Consider the following 21,996-nt stretch of genomic DNA (forward strand, 5'->3'; position numbering starts at 1 on the left):
TCTCTCTCTCTCCCCCTCCCTTCTCCCCTCTCTCTATAAAATCAATAAAAACACTTTTTTTAAAATAGGATACTTGAGTTATTTACTATTTTAAGATGACATAGATTTATGCAGGTTTGTAATCAGTAGGTCAGGAAAGGTTTTAAAATATAAGGAATGGAAGGGAAGGGAAGAGAGTAGAAACAAAGGGTGGATCAACACAGAGGAGAAGACTAAAGAAGATGAGTTCCAGGGCCCAGACTGAGACATATGACCAGAGGAGGAGGAGGAATGCTTCATGCTCTGAGGAGAGAGGAAAGAAAGCAAGGATGTGTGGAGCACAGAGAAGCTGAAGGAAATTAACACCTATCATCCTAAATTTCCTTTGTAAAACAGAAGGCAAGTGTGCAAAATGAGGAGAATGACAGGATTTTTCACTGAAGAGCTAACCAAAGAAAGGTTACAGAACTCAAGTAGGCTGCACTAAGAGCTCAGAGAGGCTGCAAAGTAAGATTATGCTGTTTTTCTAGCTGTGCTCAGCAGTCCAGAAAGTAGAAAGTTCAAGCCAGAATCAACAGGGGTAAGACGACAACTAAATTAAAGAATATGGGGGATACAGCGGCAGGGGGTGGGGGCTTTGAAGTGATGGATCATCAGGCCTGGTCAGGATAGAAGTAAAGTAGAGGGCTGACGAAATGGGAGAAAATACAGGCATAAAGGAACAGGAGACTTTAGTAAGGCTGAAGAACAGGCTTAGTATTGAGTGAGAGAAAAATAGCTGGAACAACGGGCAGTTGTGGTCAATTTCCAACAAAAAAGAGACTTATTTTAACGTGGAGTTTTCATCCACATCTCTGACTCCTCTTCCTGAACCACAAACTCCTAGGCAAGGAGAAAGGCAAGATACTAGATATTCTGCATTTATGACCACCAGACTAATATTAGGAAACCACATCTGAGTTATGTAAGACCTAATATGAACTAATACTGTAAACACTTGATGAGAAAGCATGTGATCTCATCATCTCACAGCGCCAAGTTCATAACTCAGCAAAAACACAAGCAACTTAGGAAAGCAGCTCGGGTACATTAAAGAACAAAAGATAGCTACTACTTGGGAGGATCAGTATTGCAGCAAGTTCGATGAATATTTTAAATTAGTAAACATTGTCTTCGTTTAATTAAAGCTAGTTGTCCTGCCCTGGCAGGTGTGGCTCAGTTGGATAAGCATCAGCCCATGCACCAAAAGGTCGCTGGTTCGATTCCCAGTCAGAGCACATGTCCAGGTTGTACACTCAATCCCCAGTAGGGGGTGTGCAGGAGGCAGTCGATCAATGTTTTTCTCTCACATTGATGTTTCTCTCTGCCTCTCTTTCTCTCTCTCTCCCTTCCTCTTTCTCTAAAATTAATAAAAACGTATTTTTTATTAAAAAAGCCATTTGTTCTTACTTCCTTAGAGTAAACCAGCAGGCAAAATGATTGTATTCAAGAAAACATTATTAAGGGGCAGGTCAACAGTAATGCAGTCTTCACTGGAAATGTTAGCACCCCATTGACAGCAATGGATAAATCTTCCAGACAAAATAATCAAGATATCAGCAGCCTTACATGATACACTAGACCAGATGAACTTAATTGATATTTTCAGAGCATTTCACCCCAAAGCAGCAAGATATATGCATTCCTTCCAAGTGCATATGGAACACTTTCTAGGACAGACCACATGTTAGCACACAAAACAAGTCTCAATAAATTTAAGAAGACTGAAATCATATCAAACATCTCCTCCAACCACAATGGTATAAAACCAGAAATCTATTAAGAAAAAACTGATAAACACACAAACACATGGAGGCTAAATAACATGTCACTAAACAATGAATGGGATAACAATTAGATTAAGGAAAATATCAAAAGTTACCTTGCAACAAATGAAAGTAAACACACAATAACTCAAAATCTATGGAACACAGTGAAAGCAGTCCTAATAGAGATTTTCATAGCAATACAGGCCTACCTCAAGAAGCAAGAAAAATCTTAAATAAACAATCTAACCTTACACCTAAAAAAATGCTAGAAAAAGAACAACAAGCAAAGTCCAAAATGAGTAGAAGGAAGGAAGTAAACATCAGAGTGAAAATAAACAAAATAGAGACTAAAAAGACAAAACCAAAGATCAATGAAACCAAAAGCTGGTTCTTTGAAAAGATAAAAAGATTGATAAACCTTTAACCAGGCTCATCAAGAAACAAAGAGAGAGGACCCAAAAATCAGAAATGAAAGAGAAGTAACAACTGAAATCACAGAAATACAAAAGATTATAAGAAAATATTACAAACTAGACAATCTGGAAAAATGGATAACTTCCTGGAAACATGCAGTCTTCCAAAACTGAATCAAGAAAAAATCAGCCCGGCCGGGCATGGCTCAGCGGTTGAGCGTCGACCTGGCATCCAGGCGATCAGGGTTCGATTTCCGGTCTGGGCACATGCCCGGGTTGCGGGCTCGATCAATGACTCTCTCATCATTGATGTTTCTATCTCTCTCTCCCTCTCCTTTCCTCTCTCTGAAATCAATACAGATATATTTAAAAAAAAAAAAAAGAAAAAGAAAAAATCAGAACACAGTGACTACAACTAATGAAACTGAAGCAATAATTTAAAAAATTCCCAGCAAACAAAAGTCCTGGACCTGATGGCTTCACAGGGGAGTATTACCAAACATTGAAAAAAGAACAGTGATCCTTCTCAAACTATTCCAAAAAGTTCATGAGGAGGGAAGATTCCCAAACTCAATTTATGCCGCCAGCATCATCCTAATTCCAAAACCAGATAAAAACACTACAAAGAAAGAAAATTATAGGCCAATATACCAGGTAAACATATTCTCAAAATATTAGCAATCCAAATCCAGCAACGCACTAGAGAGATCACAAACTATGATCAAGTGGGATTTCTTCCTGGGATGCAAGGCTGGTACAATATCTGCAAATCAATTAATGTGATACACCACATAAACAAAATGAAGTATAAAAATCACATGATCATATCAAGAGATACAGAAAAAGCACCCATTTATGATAAAAACTCTCAGCAAAGTGGGAAATGAGGGAAGAATATACCTCAACATAATAAAGGCGATATATGACTAACCCACAGCTGGCACCATACTTAATGAAGAAAAACTAAAAGTGTTTCCCTTACGATCGGAAAAAAAAACAGGAATGTCTTCTTTCACTACTCTTATTCAATATAGGACTGGAAGTCCTAGCCACAGCAACCAAACAAGAAGAAATAGAAGGCATCTAAATTGGAAAAAAAAAAAAGTAAAACTGTCATTATTTGCAGATGGCATGATATTGTATATAGAGAACCCTAAAGACTGCACCAAGAAACTACTAGAACTGATAAATGAATTCAGTAAAGTAGCAGGATACAAAATTAATATTCAGAAATTGGTTGCATTTTTATATACCAACAGTGAACTATCAAAAAGGGAAACTAGCCTGGCCAGTGTAGCTCAGCAGTTGAGCATCGACCTATGACCTAGGAGGTTGCAGTTCAATTCCTTGTCAGGGCACATACCGGGGTTGCAGGCTCAATCCCCAGTAGGGGGCGTGCAGGAGGCAGCCAATCAGTGACTCATCATTGATGTTTCTATCTCTCTCTCTCCCTCTCCCTTCCTCTCTCTGAAAATCAATAAAGACTTTTTTTTTTTTTTAAAGGAAACTAAAAAAAGCAATCCCATTTACATTGCATCAAAAATAAATAAAATACCTAGGAATAAATTTAACCAAAAGGAGGTAAAAGACCTGTACTCAAAAAATAATAAGATACTGAAGAAAGAAACTGAAGAAAATACAAATGAATGGAAGTATATACCGTGTTCATAGATAGGAAGGCTTAAAATAGTTAAAATGTCCATACCACCCAAAACAATCTATAGACCAAATGCAATTCCTATTAAAATACCAATGCTATATTTCATAGAACTATTTTCAGGACAAATAATTGAAAATTTATATGAAACTATAAAACAAAACAAACAGAAAAGCCTCAGCAACACTGAGAAAGAACAAAGTTGCAGATATCACACTACCTAATATCAAACTATATGACAAGGCCATAGTAATCAAAATAGCATGGTAAAAACAGACATGTAGATCAATGGAACACAAGAGAGAACCCAGAAATAAACCCACAACTATACGGTCAATTAATATTCAACAAAGAAGGCAAGAACATACAATAGAGTAAAGACAACCTATTCAATAAATGGTGCTGGGAAAATTGGACAAATACATGAAATAAAAAGAAACGACACCACCTTCTTACACCATATACAAAAATAAACTCAAAATGGATTAGACTTAAATGTAAGACTTGAAACCATGAAAATCTTAGAACAAATTGTAAAATCTCAAACATTTCTCTTAGCAATATTTCTTCTGATATATCTCCTTAGGCAAGGGAAACAAAAGAAAAAATAAATAGCCCAACTAGTGTTCAGTGGTTGAGTGTCTACCCATGAACCAGTAGATCATGGTTCGATTCCTGGTCAGGGCACATGACTAGGTTGGGTGCTCAATCCCCAGGAGGGAGCGTGCAGGAGGCAGCCGATCGATAATTCTGTCTCATCACTGATGTTTCTATCTGTCTCTCTCCCACTCCCTTCCACTCTGAAATCAATAAAAACATATTTTTAAATATATATAGTAAAATAAAAGAAAAAAATAAACAAATGGGACTACACCAAACTAAAAACTTTTGCACAGCAAAAGAAACCATCAAAAAGACAACCTACTAAGTTGGAGAACACGATACATCTGATAAGGGGCTAATATCTAAAATTTATAAACAATTCATACTACCTACTCAACACCAAAAACCTCACAAACAATCGAATTAAAAAATGGGCAGAGGACCTGAATAGGCATATCTCCAAAGAAGACATACATATGGCCAATAGACATATGAAAACACGCTCAATGTCACTAATTGCCAGAGAAATGCATATTAAAACCACAATGAGATATTACCTCACATCTGTCAGAATGGCCATCATCAATAAATCAACAAACACGTGTTGGCGAGGATGTGGAGAAAAGGGAATCTTTGTGTCCTGCTGGTGGGAATGTAGCTTTCTGCAGCCACTATGGAAAACAGTATGGAGTTTTCTCAAAAAATTAAAAATGGAACTGCCTTATGACCCAGTGATTTCACTTCTGGAGATTAGCTAAAGAAATCCAAATCAGCCTGGCAGGTGTGGCTCAGTGGTTGAGCATCAACCCATGAACCAGATCACAGTTTGATTCCTGGTCAGGGCACATGCCCGGGTTGTGTGCTCTATCCCCAGTGTGCAAGAGGCAGCCAATCAATGATTCTCTCTCATCATTGATGTTTCTCTCTCTCTCTCTCCCTTCTTCTCTCTGAAAGCAATAAAAACACATTTTAAAAAAAGCACCCCATATCACTAATTTGAAAGAATATGTGCATCCCTATGTTCACTGCAGTATTATTTACAGTAGCCAAGATATGGAAGCAACCCAAGTGTCCATCAACAAATGAGTGGATAAAAAAGCTGTGATAGCCTGGCTGGGTGTGGCTCAGGGATTGAGCATCAACCTAGGATCCAGGCGATTAGGATTCGATTCCTGGTCAGGGCACATGCCCGGGTTGTGGGCTCAATGCCCAGTTGGGGGCATGCAGGAGGCAGACAATCAATGACTCCCTCATCATTGATGCTTCTCTCTCTCTCTGTCCCTCTCCTTTCCTCTCTCTGAAATCAATAAAGATACATTAAAAAAAAAAAAAAAAAGCTGTGGTACATATACAGAATGGAGTATTACTCAGCCATAAAAAGAATAAATCTTGCCCTAGCCCCATTGGCTCAGTGGTTAGAGTGTCTGTCCGCAGACTGAAGGGTCCCGGGTTCAATTCCAGCCAACGGCATGTACCTCGGTCTAAGGCTCGATCCCTGGCCCAGGTCAGGGTTAGTGCAGAAGGCAACCAAACGATGTGTCTCTCTCACATCAGTGTCTGCCTGCCTGTCTGTCTGTCTCTCCCTTACGCTCTCTCTGAAAAGCAATGGAAAAAATATCCTTAAGCGAGGATTTAAAAAAAAAAAAAAGAAGGAAATTTTACCATTTGCTACAGCATGGATGAACCTAGAGGGTATTATGCTCAATGAAATAAGTCAGTCAGAGAAAGACAAATACCATATGATTTCACTTATACGTGGAATGTAAAGAACAAAATAAATGAACAAATAAAACTGAAACAGATTCACAGACACAGAGAGTGAACTGGTGGTTCCCAGAGGGGAGGAGGTTGGGGGGACTGGGAGAAAGAGAGGAAGGGGATTAAGAAGTACAAACAGGTAGTTACAAAATAGTCACGGGGATATAAATTACAGCACAGGATATATAGTCAATAATATTGTAATAACTATGTATGGTGCCAGTTTGATACTGGAAATATCTGGAGGAACACTTTGTAAAGTATATGATTGTCTAACCACTATGCTGTACACCTGAAACCAATATAAAATAATAGTGAAAGTAAATGGTAACTGAAGACTTAAAATTAAAACAAGGGAACATTATCAAAATCTCTTGTTTAAAAAGTATAATTTGTGGACTTAATAATTCTTGTTTAAAGTAAACTTCAACTTACCTAGATCTGGCCATTAATATTCTTAGCCTCTGCTGCAGCATCAGGAGTTTAATCATACTTCAAAATACCATGTTTTCTTTGTTTGATGACTTAACCTAAAAAAAAAAAAACATAACAAGAATTTTTTATTTCTTTTAAAATAATAATTTTCCTTCTGAAACTTCTGGTAGCACTTAGTTCAAATTATCTATTTAAATTCAAATGTCTAAAATTTGATTTAAAATTATTTAATATATAAGATATACTTTTTAAATTAATATGATGTGTAGATGTTATCATTAGCATAGCCTTTTCAAAAGGAAAAGTAAAAATGCAATAGTTTGAGTTCTATAACGTTTGGAAATATCAGGACTTTTAGAAGCCAGTGATTCTGGCTTCTCTACTAGAGCTATGACTTTGGATCACCCACTTCTCTATACTTATCTCCTCAGCCATAAAATGAGAAATTAGACTAAATCACCTCCAATATTCCTGTCCAGCTCTAAAACCCTGTTTTAGCCAGTAGCAGGCTAATTCTCCACCTCCAGTCACTTTTCTTAAACCTCACCATCACCCTTACAAAGAGTTGACTCTGTAGAATCTCCCACTCTGTATTCCTTTCCAGTTTAGATGTCTTCTATTCTTTTTCTTGCCTAATTGCTCTGGCTTGAACTGCCAATACTATATTGAATACAAGTGGTGAAAGTGGGCATCCTTGTCTTGTTCCTGATCTCACAGGAAAAGCTTTCAGTCTTTCACTATTGAGTATGATGTTCACTGTGGGTTTTTCATATATGGCTTTTATTATGTCAAGGTAGTTTCCTTCTATTCTTAGCATTTTACTGTTTTTATAATAAGGTGCTGAATTTTGTCAAATGTTTTTTCTGCACCAATTGAGATGATCATGTGTTTTTTATCTTCCTTCTATAAATGTGTATTATATTGACTGATTTTTGTATGTTATACAATCCTTGCAAGAAAAATCCCACTTTGGCTGAATTCAGTTTGCTATTATTCTGTTGAGGATTTTTGAATCAATGTGCATAAGGGATATTGGTCAGTATTTTTCTTGTAATGTCCTTGTCTGGCTATGGTATCAGGGCAATGCTGGCTTCATAGAATGAATTAGAAAAGTGTTCCCTCATTTTCAATTATTTTGAAAAGTTTGAGGAATGATATTAGTTCTTCTTTAAATGTTTGCAGAGTTCACCAGTGAAGCTGGGCCTATTCTAGTCAAGAGATTTTTGGTTACTGATTCAATCTCTTTACCAGTTATAGGTCTATTCAGATTTTCTATTTCTTTGTAATTTAGTCTTGGTAGGTTTTGTGTTTCTAGGAATTTGTCCATTTCACCCAGGCTATTTAATTTGTTAATGTACAACTGTTCATAGTACTCTCTAATAATCCTTTTTACTTTGGCAAAATCAGTAGTGATGGCCCCACTTTTAGTTCTGACTTAAGTAATTTGATTAATTACTTAATCTGATTTAATTTAAGTAATTCTATAGCTATTTTCTTTGTGGTTACCATGAGGATTACAATTCGCATCCTAAAGTTGTAACAGTCCAATTTGAATGTACACCAGCTTAACATCAATAATATACAAACACTCTGGTTCTTTATAACTCTATCCTCCTTTCAGTTGCTGATGTCACAAAACTAGTTTTATGCAGTGTACCCAAAAACATAAACAGAGAAATCTTTTAAAGTATTCACTTCTTAAATTATATAGAAAACAAAGTTACAAACCAAAGTTAAAATACTAGCTTTTAGGTGTTATTTTTTTCCTTTATATGTACTAGTCTCTTAAATACCAAATCAGAAAACAAAAAGTGCAGTTACAAACCTTTGTTATAATAGTACTAGGTTTTAGCATTTCCCTTTGTATTTACCATTAGTGAGATCTTTATTTCTCTATATGGCTTCAAGTTACTGTATAGTGTTCTTTTGTTTCACCTTGCAGAACTCCCTTTCTTAGGAAGAGTTCTTACAGGGCACGGCTAGTGGTAATAAACTCCCTCAGCTTTTGTTTATCTGGGAATGTTTTCATTTCTCCTCATTTTCTAAGGACAGTTTTTCTGATATAGGATTCTTGGTTGACACTTTTTTTGTGGATCTTTTAACACTTTCAATATGTATGTCCACTGCTGGCTAGCCTCCAAAGTTTCTGATGAGCAATTTGGTAATAATCTTATTGAGGATCCCTTGTATGTACAACATACATACAACAACAATTTGCTTCTCTCTTGCTTTATTCAAGATTCCCATCTTTACCCTGGCCCATGTGGCTCAGTTGGTTGAGCGTCGTCCCATGCACCAAAAGGTCGCTGGTTCGATTCCTGATCAGGGTACATTCCCAGGTTGCAGGTTAATCGTACTTGAAGTATGTTGAGCTTCTTAGATGTTTATATTCATGTGTTTCATCAAATACTTTTTCTGCCCCTTTCTCTCTCTTCCCCTTTCTCTCTCTTCCCCTTCTATAATTCCCACAATATGTATGTTAGTCCACTTGAGGTGTCCCACAGATCCCTTAGGCTCTGTTCATTTTCTTCAATCTGTTCTCTTTCTGTTACTCAGACTTGAGAATTTCATTGTCCTATCTTCAACTTTGCTGATTCTTTGTTCTGTCTGTTCATATCAGACTTTGAATCTTTCTACTAAATTTTTCATTTTAGTTGTACTTTTCAGATCCAGATTTTCTATTTGTTTGCTTTCTATGTTTTCTATCTCTTCCTTAATATTGCTTTTATTCATACATAGCCTTCTCGACTTTTTCCACATCTTCCTTTAGTTCTCTGAGCACCTATAAGAGTTGTTTTAAGTCTTCGTGTAATATATCTGCCATCAGGTCTTTTTCAGGAGAAGTTTCTATTGATTTTTTTTCATCCTTTGAATGGGTCGTACTTTCTTATTTCTTTGCGTTGTGATTTTTTTGTTGTTGAAAACTGGACATTTGAACCTAATGTCTAATGTAACTTTAGAAATTGGAGTAAATCTAGTGTAACTCTGGAAATTAGAGTCTCTCCTTTCCCCAATGTTGGCTATATTTTATTAGTTTTATTTTTTTATTGTTGTAGGCTGTTTCAGCACCAACCATCAGCCTAAGGTGTAAACCTAAGGTATTCTCAGGTCTTTTCTCAGCCTTTCCCTGTGTGCACGTGGTCACTTTCTAATTTTTCCTATATATGCAATTGTCACTGAATGTCCTAGTCTTTAATTCCTGGCTCCCAAAAAGGGAAAGAGGAGAAAAATGAATGAGGAAAAAGAGAGTACAGCCCTTTAAATATCCTGGATGTCGCTTCAGCTGGAGGAGAAGGGGCTTGCAACAACGGTGGTTGCCCACCTCTTTGTGTGCACCTCTGTTATCAAAAGCAGCAATCAGTGATCCAAGCACAATCCCTGATATTTGGAGGAAAGGGTCCTTTTGACCTACCCTGGCTCCTACAAGCTATGTATATAAACTGTACATGGCTGGGAGTAGATGATGGGTAGCTGCTATTGTGTTAAAAGTTGAAAATGATCCAAATTAAGTGCAATTTACACCTAAGCTTTTTCTCCTGGCAGTTACAAATCTTCAATAACTACAGAGTTCTTGAATAATTACATCAGATTTTACCGGTGCAATTGTTATCTAGGTGGGGAGACAGATTCTTGATGCTTGCTACTCTACCACCTTCCCAGAATCCTCTCCAGACTTCTTTGTGAGGATCAATATATATTCAGTTTTATTGTTTTAATTACTTTGATTATTGTCATTGCCAAAGTACTGTGGAGTTTTTGCTTGTTTTTACTGTTTTTCAGTGCAAATATCCACCATGTCCACTGTATCAGGGATTAAAAGAATTTATGTGCCTCGCTTAAAAGGATACTTTCTATAAAAACACATTGGGTTCCAAATAACTGATATACCACAGGATTCTGGGATGAACATAACCCAGTGGACTGCAGGACCTGCCATTGATTTTAGAACACGGACACCTAAGAAACTCTTCATGACTTCCTAACTCTCTTCGGTTTCTTCCCATTAGTAGAAGACTTAGAACCAAAAGGTGATTGGGAGATAGCAAAAGGGAAGAGGTAGCTATAGCCACTATACAGAGCTATGATCTTATTGTAACATGGACTTTGTTCTATAAGATAAGTATATATAGCAGCATTTACTATGATTCTACACTCAAGAAAAATACAATGATTTTAACAGGATAATCATCAAGAAGCTAAAAATTAGAACTAAATATTGCCTACTAACACCTTATTTTTCAATAGTAAACTGATTTCAAAGCCCTCACTGTATGCCAGACACAGATTCATTTGGATTATCTCAATCCATACAACCACCCTTTGAGATAGGCACTATCATTATTTCCTTTTTCCAAATGAGGAAACCAAGGCTTGGAAAGGTTAGGTAGTGTTCCCAAGGTCAAAAGCTGATAAGAGGAAGAGCCAGAACTAAATCCAGACCTAACTCTTAATAATTAATACATGTAAAAAGCTTAAAATAGTGCCTAGCATATCGTAAGCACTCAATAAATGTTAGCTACTGAACTAATAATGATGATTTATCTTAAAATAATGTTGTATGCCTTTGGCAGTTGGTCAATCTTTCTGTGCCTCAATTTCCTCATTTATAAGATTAGGGCACCTATTTCACAGAGGTATTGTGAAGACAAAATAAATTCTGGCTATGAAGACATTTAGAAAAATATACAGTGTTTAAAAAGACAAGGCATTATTATATTATCACTACCAGTAAAATCCTGTCTCTTGTACCACAAAGAAGCCTTTTGCACTATAAGCACAGAATCCTAAAATTCAAGCACCATCCTCATAACAAGAGTTACATTAATACATTTAGTAAAACTATCCTAAATTACTCCAATGTGATTCTTGCAGACTAACAAGCAAAGAGAACACTGCACTCTATTCATAAGTGTGATTATAAATTTGGTGCTCAGGAAGGTATATTTGCTCTTTCAGTTCACTAGCATTGAGGGTGAGTTTGGCATATACTATAGTAGTTCTGTTCAAATATAGCCAGAATAGAATATCTATAGTTAGAAGTTTAGCAATATAACTCTAAATTTTATGGCACAGCTAACTGCCATATTTAATTACATTAAAACAATCACGAGAGTGGTGGCATTCAAAACCAGTTCTTTGTGTCAATGGTATGGTTGCATTGTTTTTAAACTGTTGGGTAGGTCTTTTTTATTGATATGCATAAATTTATTCTTAACACTGCTAAGGATTTTTCATTATATTATTCTAAGGAAGAATTTCTTTAAAAAGCTAAGGAGGGAGATTACTCAGTACATTCTGCTCATCACCTAAATCAGAGTCATTCTGTGAAAAGTAAGGACACCTGCAACATAGTTTCCTTGTTAGTTAAAATTTAAAGTACAAATATACATACAAAACCAAAAAAGTATCCAACTATTTTTAAGCATCTATCCATGAATATGGTTGTATCTGTATATTACTAAATAGATTTTTCTTCCTTTAAGTTTTTTAGTCTACTAAGGGTAATGTTTGTGAACCAGTTTGCAGTTCATATACCTCCATCCACACCCCACTTTTTTACTCTTCAAAAAAAAAAAATCAACTAAACTACTTATAAATCACTTCAATATCTGGTACTTTATTTTCTGGAAACTCTTAGTCTAATCTAAATTTCTTGTACTGTAATTTAAACGAGATTCCTTTCATTTCTGTTTTCTCTGCAAGAGACAAGTAAAACCAGGATAACCAAGAAAGGTTAAAAACATGCTTAACATGTATTTAAACTGCCATCAGTTCATTTTCCTAAGGATAAATCTAAAATATTAATAAAGTAACACTTCTTTACTTCAGACATAGTTGCTCGAAATAACAAAAGGTTATTAGTAGATAAAAATTATTGTGAAGCTATGAATATTAAGGAGAGAATAAAAAATGAGTTCATTCATTTCTTCATCTACACATTGAAGCATTTGACGAGTATTTTCTGAGCACTAACTCTCTTTGCCAGGCACTGAGTTGAATGCTAGAAATAAAGATAAACATTCCTGGTTCCAATGAGCTTACTGTTTAGTGAAGGAGACAGACAAGAAAATTAATACATGGCATAGTTGCTGACCCATGTGCCAGTGCCATCAGAACATTTAACTCAGAGCAGAAGAAAAGAAGGAAGAAACAAGAGAGGATTCCTGGGAAAGGTGACCTCTCTAAATCAAGTCCTGAAAGACAGATGGGAGTTTGCCAGGGCAATCCAGATCAAGAAGACTGTATATGAAAACACAAAAGTCTAAAAGAACATGGCCTGTCCCACAAGCAGCAAGTAGTTCCTTATAGTTGAAATGTAGGGAATGTGAGGAAAAACATTAGGAGACAAGCAGGAAGGTAGGCTCATATGATTTCATGAAGGGCCAGTTTGCACTACTGTGGGCAGTTCACATTTTCCTTTATCATCTTAAACACACCACTAATGTCCTACCAAATACTTTCTTATAGAGGTAGAGAATCTAGAGTACATACACGAACTTCCTATTCCTATGAATACAGTTAATGGTGTTTTATTATCTATGATGCCCAAAGTCTAACCTAAAAGTATCAGCATACATCCATAAACATTAACATTCTCCCAAAAGCATCTGGACCTGCAGGGAGTGTCACTGTAGGATGATGACATAAACCTCAGATACCCCAGCCAGACCTAGAAAAAGTCACCCACTTTATCCTCATATTTCACAATGAATTTCACAAAGTCAATTATGCATTTTGGCTTTTAGGGACAGAAATAAAAGAATCTATATCAGTGTATCTTTATCTACCATCTATTAATCTATTAACAACTGTCTGTACTTAGCAAATACTGATAAAATGATACTAAAATGGCTTGCTAAAATAAAACAAGAGAAAGCTAAAATGAAAAATGATATAAAACACAACTCTGCCTTAATTCAATCCTATAGTTATTTATAACCTTGGAACATATTTATACCCAGAAATGTTGGTGATGAAATTTACACAGTTAAGTCAGAGTGCCCATAATCTCTGCCCTAAGATATAAAAACACACCTAAAGATGTGTAAACCCAGCAGATGAGTCACACTGTCTTAGCCAATTCAATAATGTAATCAGTGCCAATGGCAAAACTCCCAGCACCTTCAATCACAGGAAAAAATATCATGTCTTGGGAACTCACAAAGAAACTCTCAGTTTAATGCTTTATGTTGCAATATAAAAATATGTACAAGGAAATCAAATACTGTCCTCCAGCAACATCACAGTGATAAACATTCTGTATGACAGATCACAGAGCTCTCTCCACTAAAAATTCAGACCGCACCATAAAAAAGACAAGTGATTGTAAGACAGAAGAAAGTACAAGCGTTCTCCAAAACACATTTATCATTAATTCTGAAAATTGCAATGAATGTATTTGATCTTACAAAGATAGCGCATGCAATTTTCTATAAGTACTGTATATAAGAATCCCATGTTTGTATTCTTCAACTTAGTTATTATTTCTATACATTAATCCATTTAATTGTGTCAAATTAACAAATGACTACTTAACCCTCATAATAAATCTCTAGTTTATAAATTTATTATTAGACACTAGTCCATGAGCAAGGACTGAACTCTAAATATTTAACTTATGAGGTTTTACTAAACAGCATCACTCTGACCTTACAATTCATGTTAAATAAATATACAACTTAGTCAATATCAATCCAGCTATAACAATCAACAAAATACAAGACATGCAAGAAAATATCTAAGCATCTTCACTTTCATATAATATGCTTAACCAGAACTAAATAAAAAAAGTTAACAAAAAAAGTTTAAAAGGGTAATTTTTAAAACTGAATATACAAGTACGTAAGTAGAATATATCTTAAATCTGTATTTCCAAACTCAGGTGATTATCATCTCATTACTAGACTCATATTAAAAGCCTAAATATTGACTGTGTATATAAAAATGTATACACACAAGCGTGCGCACACACACAATCTGCACAAAATAAATTAAGCCAAACGCCAAGCAACTCTAACCCTCAAAACAAATTACTTCATAAATAGCTCATCAGTTTCTGCATTTAACTCAATCTATAATGCATTTGAACACATTCTCAAAGGAAAATAAACTTATTATTCATTTTCTACTTTTAGAGCAATGCATTAAAAATTGTTACAATCTAGCAAACTCACCTGATTCAAATACACCACTATTAAAACTGTTCAATATATGCATGTGTTTTCTAAAAACACTTCCCATGCCTCCAAAAAAGTTAACCAGAAATATTTAAATCAGAGTTCATCTATCCATTTTATGTACTTTGATAAGGTCATTAATAAGCATTATTTAAACAATATTTAATGACAAAAAATGCTTATGGTATAAAGTTAAACAGAAAAAAAGGACATGACTGTTTTATAAAATGCTGTATGGTATCCTGAATTGGATCCTAGAACAGAAAAAGGACACTGGTGGAAAAACAGGCAAAATCCAAATAAAGCCTACAGTTTAGTTAATAATATCATACCAGTGTTAATTTCTTAGTTTTGACAAATGTACCATAGTTGTGTATGATTAACATTAGGGGAAAAGATGGGTAAAGGGTATATGAAAATTTATGTACTATCTTTTTAATTTTCCTGTGATTCTAAAATTGTTTTGAAAAGTTTCTTTTAAAAATTACTCTTAGTGACTAGTAGCAAATTTGAGAATATTCTTATTTTTAAAAAATAGCCTAACATTTATCTGTCTCTCTTTTCCCCTACACAAAATAAATAAACCTGGGGTGGGGGGGTGTGACTAAAACATACTAAAATATTACTGTTGGTTCACTTGGTGGTTAGACGAAAGGCGTTTTTTTCTCTATATTTTCTATAAAGTGTGAATTGCTTTTATGATCAACAATAAATTATTAGCTAACGAATATACAAATCAATATTTTATTAAAGACTTCTTTAGAAAGAAAAACTATAAATGTCTAAGCAGACCCCAAAGGCAGACTACATACTAAACAGGTTAGGGCAGAATGTGGCCAAGGGAAATTGCGGGGAGAATTTAAGTAGGCAAAACCTAATTAGTAAATGCTGGAAATCTGCCAATGCACAGAACTTAACATCCACTCTTAGGCTAAAGGTGCTTGCAGCCAGCAAAGTTATTCTCAGAATTCACATGTCTTAAGGGAATGTACCAAAAGGCCCCCTAATGCTAAGAATTTATGAATATACATAGCCTGGGTTTATTCCAAACAAAAATAATGCAGTTGGCCATCTGGTGCACAACTGCCCACTGACAGAGCTTCTAGAAACACTCTTCAGTACCAGTTTGTTCTCTAAACTTTTCTCCTCTACTATGTCTTTCCTCTCCAACACCTTCCTAACAATCTCTATCCAGTCCTTAGCCCTAAGGCCTAAAGATGGCACTCCGGTGCCACTGAGCAACAAGGGTAAAAAGACCAGAGTCTAGAGTAGACACCACTGGGATTGCAGAACCAAATCCTATTTCAGATGTTTGACAGGTGAGCATCAAACTTTTTCCCCCACAAACACTTTCAGGACAAAATATGTTCTAGGCAACTCCATGAAGGGGGAAATTAATCACGAACAAATGTTCCCCAATCAAAATGAGAAAAATACATTTTGTCCTTCAAAGAAGTGCCAGTGGAATCAGACAGACTGCATCCTGATAATCTTTCCAAGCTGTACTTGGTGATTTATGTGTGTTGTCAGGCTGTCTGTCCCTACTGAAAGAAGGCTATGTGGCCATGGCCAGTTCTGGGTTTTATGTTGTTTTTTAAAAATAGTTTTTAATTCTACTTTGTTGGTCACTCTCATTCTCAGCTGACAGTACGTATAGCAGGTCCTAGAACTGTCACTTAATAAACATGTAAATGTGTTTTAGGTTGAGTTTGCTTTTATTTTTAGTTTACACTTTTGAATCCTTGTGGACTCTGTAATCAGACACCCAAGCCTATTAAAACTAGATGCAAAATAAAGCCCTATACTCAGAGACAAAAGAATACTGTATGTTGAAGTACATAATCTTTACTTCATGAGCTTCATAACAACAACTTTTTTAAGCACCAGAAGCCCTTTTTGCTTACTTTCCAGTTCTTGGCCGTGTTTAAGAAAACAGAGGCTTACCAAAACAGTAATCCTCAAGTATGGAGGCCACTATATTGTTATTGTTGCTATTTTGAATACTAATGGAGATATAAACTGTTTTTCATCAGAGCTGAGACACAACTGATTTTCAGGCTGATATTTTATAAACACTAAAGTATATAAGTTGCCAATTAAACTATGATATGCCACTGATTGTTAAGATACACCCAAATTAATGTGAATAAAATTGGAAAATGTTTCCTTAGATCAATGAAATATAGTACACAGTCAATGAAAACTATCAACTTATTACAAATAACACTAATGAAAGGATGGTAAAAAGTATTTTTTCCTTACTCCCTACCAGATGCTATAAGACAGTTACAACCAAGTGATAGGATATTAGAGTGTCTGAGATCCACTGTTCCCTCTGAGCCGTAATAAATACTTGTCTAGAAAACAATCCTGTAGTGCAGACTGCTGGGAAGTGTTTTCTCCATTCTTCAAATGGGAAAATAAAGTAAAAACATAAATGAAAATTTTCTGGAAGCCAAATTTAGAATTTTTAGTTTCCCTGTCTACCATTTTAACAAAGACAATATGCACTCTTCCCCTAAAGTTTTCAAGGTTTGTTTTCCTTCAGCTTTATGTTCATCTTAAACTTAGGGCATTGATCACCTATGGTAAAGGTAATTCTGAAGAGATATATTCAAAAGTACAGATAAGGTCACTAGGGCTAGTCCCTCTAAGCATAACTTTTGATAAAATATAATTTGAAAGCAACAGTGAGAGTGTTTCCTTATTTTATATAAAAAAAGACCTGTTAATAAAAGAAATCACTACACAAAACAGAATTTCTAAGAAGATATTTTACTCTGTTCTATTTTCAAATTGTTTCTGCAGTAATACTGACTGAAAAGCTATCCACTTTAAGTCCTCTTTAAAAAAATATATCTGAGAACTTAATTCAGCAGTTGGCTACAAAGAATACTAGTCTCATAAAATCAAGTATTTTGGTCAAAGCCTTAACACTTTTAATTTTCACATGCAAATTCCAAATCTGAATTCTCTGAAACTGTTAACCCTGCTAAACAGAAGGTGGGATGTGGCTAAGACAAGATTTAATTCTCATATAACTGATAAATGGCTATAACAGCTCTACTATCTAATTGTATTTTAAAACAGCACATTAGAATCTTAAAAAAAGGCCTTGTTTTTAGCATTCCAAATTCCTCCAGTAGAAGGCCGTATCAATTTCTGATAATGCCAGCAAGGCAGGATGATACAGTGAAAATATCATGGGCTTCAGGGTTAGAGAGATGTGAGTTCTTATCTAACCTCTCTGAAGCTATGCTTCCCCATAGCTAAGTTAAATCACCACAACCACTACCTACTTCATATGGTTGTTAGGTTTGGAGGCTGGTGCTGCAATTACAATGAGGGGTATCCTAATTCAGGTAGTAAGCAATGAAGATGGATAAGAGCAATATTTGGAAGTTATGAGTATCAATAACAACCAACATTAACTAGGCTGCAAAGAAAAGCAGGAGTCAAGGAACATGCCCGCAATTTCCACTTAGGTGACAGTACATTTATTGAGCTAGGGAACACAGGAAGGACACAACACTTAGAGAAGCAAATAAGCTCAGTTTTGAATGTACTGTGGGATCTGTAAGAAATTCAAGTGAAAATGGTCAACAGGCAAACCGAGATACAGGTATAGAGGTGGGAGAAAGATCTGAGGTGGAGATACGGACCTGAGAGTCACCAGGTCCGTATGGATGCAAAGCATGGGACAAGATGCAACTGCCCAGAGAGAAGAAAAGTAAAACCTACAGAAACTTATAAACACCAACATTTAAGGGAACTGCAGAGGAAGTGAGCACACAAAGGAAACTGAATAGGTCCTGTCCAAAAAGGAAGAAAATCCCCGAGAGTATGGTATCAGAAGCCTAAGGAAGAGACTGATTCAAAGTTAAATAGGATAAGGTAAGACTGTAGAAACAATGGAAAGTTATGTTTGCAAAAAAAACCCATTTAGCAGTAAAGAAGAGTAGAATGAATATGAATAGTCAACTGTCTTCAAATTTCTCTGTTTCATGGAATAATAATTTGACTTGCTCCTGAAACAGCAGTTGGACCAAACCATGGAGTCTATGACAATAAAACAGACTTCCATCTATCTAACAAAGAACTGAGTTCCTTCAAGTGCTGAGTTCCCGATCGCTAGCAATGTTCAGTAGATTCCACTACTGGTTAAGAAGCGGGATGAGATGGCTTGAACTTTCAGTTTAAGTAAATTACAAGGACCAAACTAAATCTGAAATAGTTTGCATTAAAAAGAACAAAGGGAGCCCGGCCGGGCGTGGCTCTGCAGTTGAGCGTTGACCTAGGATCCAGGTGATCGGGGTTCGATTCCCGGTCAGGGCACATGCCCGGGTTGCGGGCTTGATCAATGACTCTCTCATCATTGATGTTTCTATCTCTCTCTCCCTCTCCTTTCCTCTCCCTGAAATCAATAAAGATATATTTAAAAATATAAAAAATTTAAAAAAAATAAAAAGAACAAAGGGAAAAGCACAACAAAAAAGTTTTTAACTACTCAGAAACATAAAGTAACGGTTGTACAAAGTTTTAAAATTAGATTACATTAATTCTAAGTAAAACACAAAAAAGATAACAGGATTTTTATAACCTTGTGAGTCCAAAGTAAAACACTAAACATGATATAAAAACTTTTATGATTTTTAGCTGTAATACTTCTGGTTCCATGTCATTAAAACCTACCCAACTGAGTTTTTACAACTTTTTACTACTAAAAAGTGATGTTCTTTCTTTTCTTCATTTTAAAGTTCAGACACATTGGTTTGTTTACTTGGTTTTATGTTTATTTTCATGTTTGTTTTATGGTAGAGTTTATAAGAATTATTTGCAATGCTGGGTATTTTTCATTTGGCCTCCAGAGCCACCTGCTCTGCGCCCTGGGGCCTGACGAGCATGGAGCGCCAGCAGACCGGGTTGGCTGTGGCTCCTTCCTTACTGAAGGTTCTCTACTGATGGCTGCTATCACGTAATCCTCTCCTATACCTACAGCTCTTGCTGGTTCAGGTGATCACTCCCTTCCCCTGGCCCTTTTAGACAGACGTGGTAACAGCTCTTGCTGTTACCAGCTAGCCTGGTCATCACTGCTTGCTGGTTTCCTTTAACCTGCCTAAACTCTGCAAACAATCCTTTCGTTAAATTCTTTTCTATTAATACTGTAAGTGTTCTGTTTCCTGCCAGAACCCTGACTCATCGTTGTTACTGATGTTTTCAATACAGTAATTATATATTGTACTATAACCACTATAGAAAATACCGCATGAGAAAACACCCATGATCATAAGCTTTTACATTTCTTGTCAAACTAAATTCTTAAGAATGGAAAATAAATATTACCAACATAAAAATGGATAAAACGAATTATTTGTAAATTTTACTAAAATTAACACCCAAAAATCTTGCAGTCATCCTCGACACCTCATTCTCACATCTCATATCCAATCTATAAATCCTTTCAGATCTATCTTCAAAATATACCATTTCTTGTCTGAATTTTTGCAAGCCCCTAAGTGCCTGAAGGCTTCTGCCCCTGCTCTTGACCTCCTCCAGTCTTTTCTCAACAGAGCAACCAGAGTATTTCTGTTAAAAAGTGTTACTGGATTGGATAGATTTTTTTAATGGTAAAAATCATGACTTTTATAAACATGATAAAATGAACATATGTCAAAGATATTATTTAACTCATTCATTAACAAAGGAACCATTGAGATGTTACAACTGGTTCAAAGGAGAGTTCCAAGAACCACACCTACACAGAGAGAATGAGGAATTCTGAAATAAATTTACAAATAGATGTAAAACATTTATTCACAGGGCAATAATCAATTGCATTCCACTGGACACAATTCATTTGCACTTCTATGGATAAGATTCATGTGTATTTTAAAGTTTTCTACAAATTACAAAACTGTAAAATAACTCAAAGAAAATGAGACAGATCAATCCAATAAATGAATAAAGAGGGACCACCCACTCATCATTTTTGTCCATTTCAAAGTCATTCACAATTTTCCCTGACAAAATCTTGCATGGCTCCCCTATTCCCCTGAAAGTAAAAAGGCTTTTTAATGGCCTGGCCTACAAGGTCCTAAATATTTTGGTATCGTTCCCTGCCCTTCTGGCACCACTACTGATCTCCTGTACTTAACAACTCTCCCCCTCCACACACTATTCTAGCCACACTGCTTTCCGAATACACCAAGCATGATCCTACCTCACATCCCTTGCAACTGTTGTTCTATCTGGAACACTCTTCAGCCAGATACCCACAGAGCTTGCTTCAGATCTTTGCTCACAAATCAATTTAGTATAAGACTTCCCTGAGCACCCTACGTAAAACAGGCAGACCCCTATCCTGTAAGGGAAGGCCCTTTTCCACTTACACTGCTATATTATTCTCCAAATGACTTATTACCAACTGACACACTATATATTGACTTCTTTAATTCTGAGTCCCTCTCTATCCCACAGCCACCACAAAATGTAAGCTCCATTGAGGCAAAGACTTTTTCTTCATTGCTACACTGCCCCAATGCCTGGCGTGCTGAACACATTAAATGCTCGATAAATTTTAGTTAAATGAATAAATACCCTAGTATTAGATGTTTCAAAACAGCAGCATACTTACTGATAAATCTTGTCCCTGAATTTCTGCAGCAGGAAAACATATCAATAAAACTACAACCAAATAATCTTACATTTTTACTAACTAACATGTTATTTAATAATTTATCGATTACTTTTAAAAATGGAGCTCAAAATTAACACTTAGATTTGCCTGAATACTGAACAGCTATGTAATGCAAAATGCTCTGGAATTTAGCATGTAGTATCACAAATTTCTTTTAGAAGCACTGCTTCTAAGCAATGCAGCTGCCAAAGTGAGCAAAGTATGTTGACAAGACTTGGCTGCCACCAGATGTCCTCCTTTTCATACTACACAGATTCAAAGACTGTTATTTGGACTGTAGTTATTACAGCAGATGTGATGCCTAAAGATTCTATCTGGGCAAGTGAACTGCCTAAAAGTAATTTTCAACCTATATTACTTCCTCCAAGCTTGGTCACTCCTTGAAGTTCTTGCAATCTTAGGATGGGTCTAGGTGAAGGTGAGTAAATCTAGGGCTGAGGCTGCTACTTATGTTGGATTTCTGATCCAA

The 21,996-nt window shown here is 35.8% G+C and overlaps 1 protein-coding gene across 1 annotated transcript in view; it reads right to left on the reverse strand.

Annotated features, from left to right (window-relative positions):
* Positions 1–21,996, reverse strand: part of FRS2 (fibroblast growth factor receptor substrate 2) — a 90,891-nt gene that overhangs the window by 9,347 nt on the left and 59,548 nt on the right. The window contains exon 4 of the mRNA XM_016198792.2: positions 6,654–6,748. The gene's annotated coding sequence lies outside the window, so the exon portion shown is untranslated. The remainder of the gene's footprint in view (positions 1–6,653; positions 6,749–21,996) is intronic.

This window comes from Miniopterus natalensis, chromosome 2 (genome assembly GCF_054644295.1).
Source record: "Miniopterus natalensis isolate mMinNat1 chromosome 2, mMinNat1.hap1, whole genome shotgun sequence".
Taxonomy (NCBI): Eukaryota; Metazoa; Chordata; class Mammalia; order Chiroptera; family Miniopteridae; genus Miniopterus; species Miniopterus natalensis.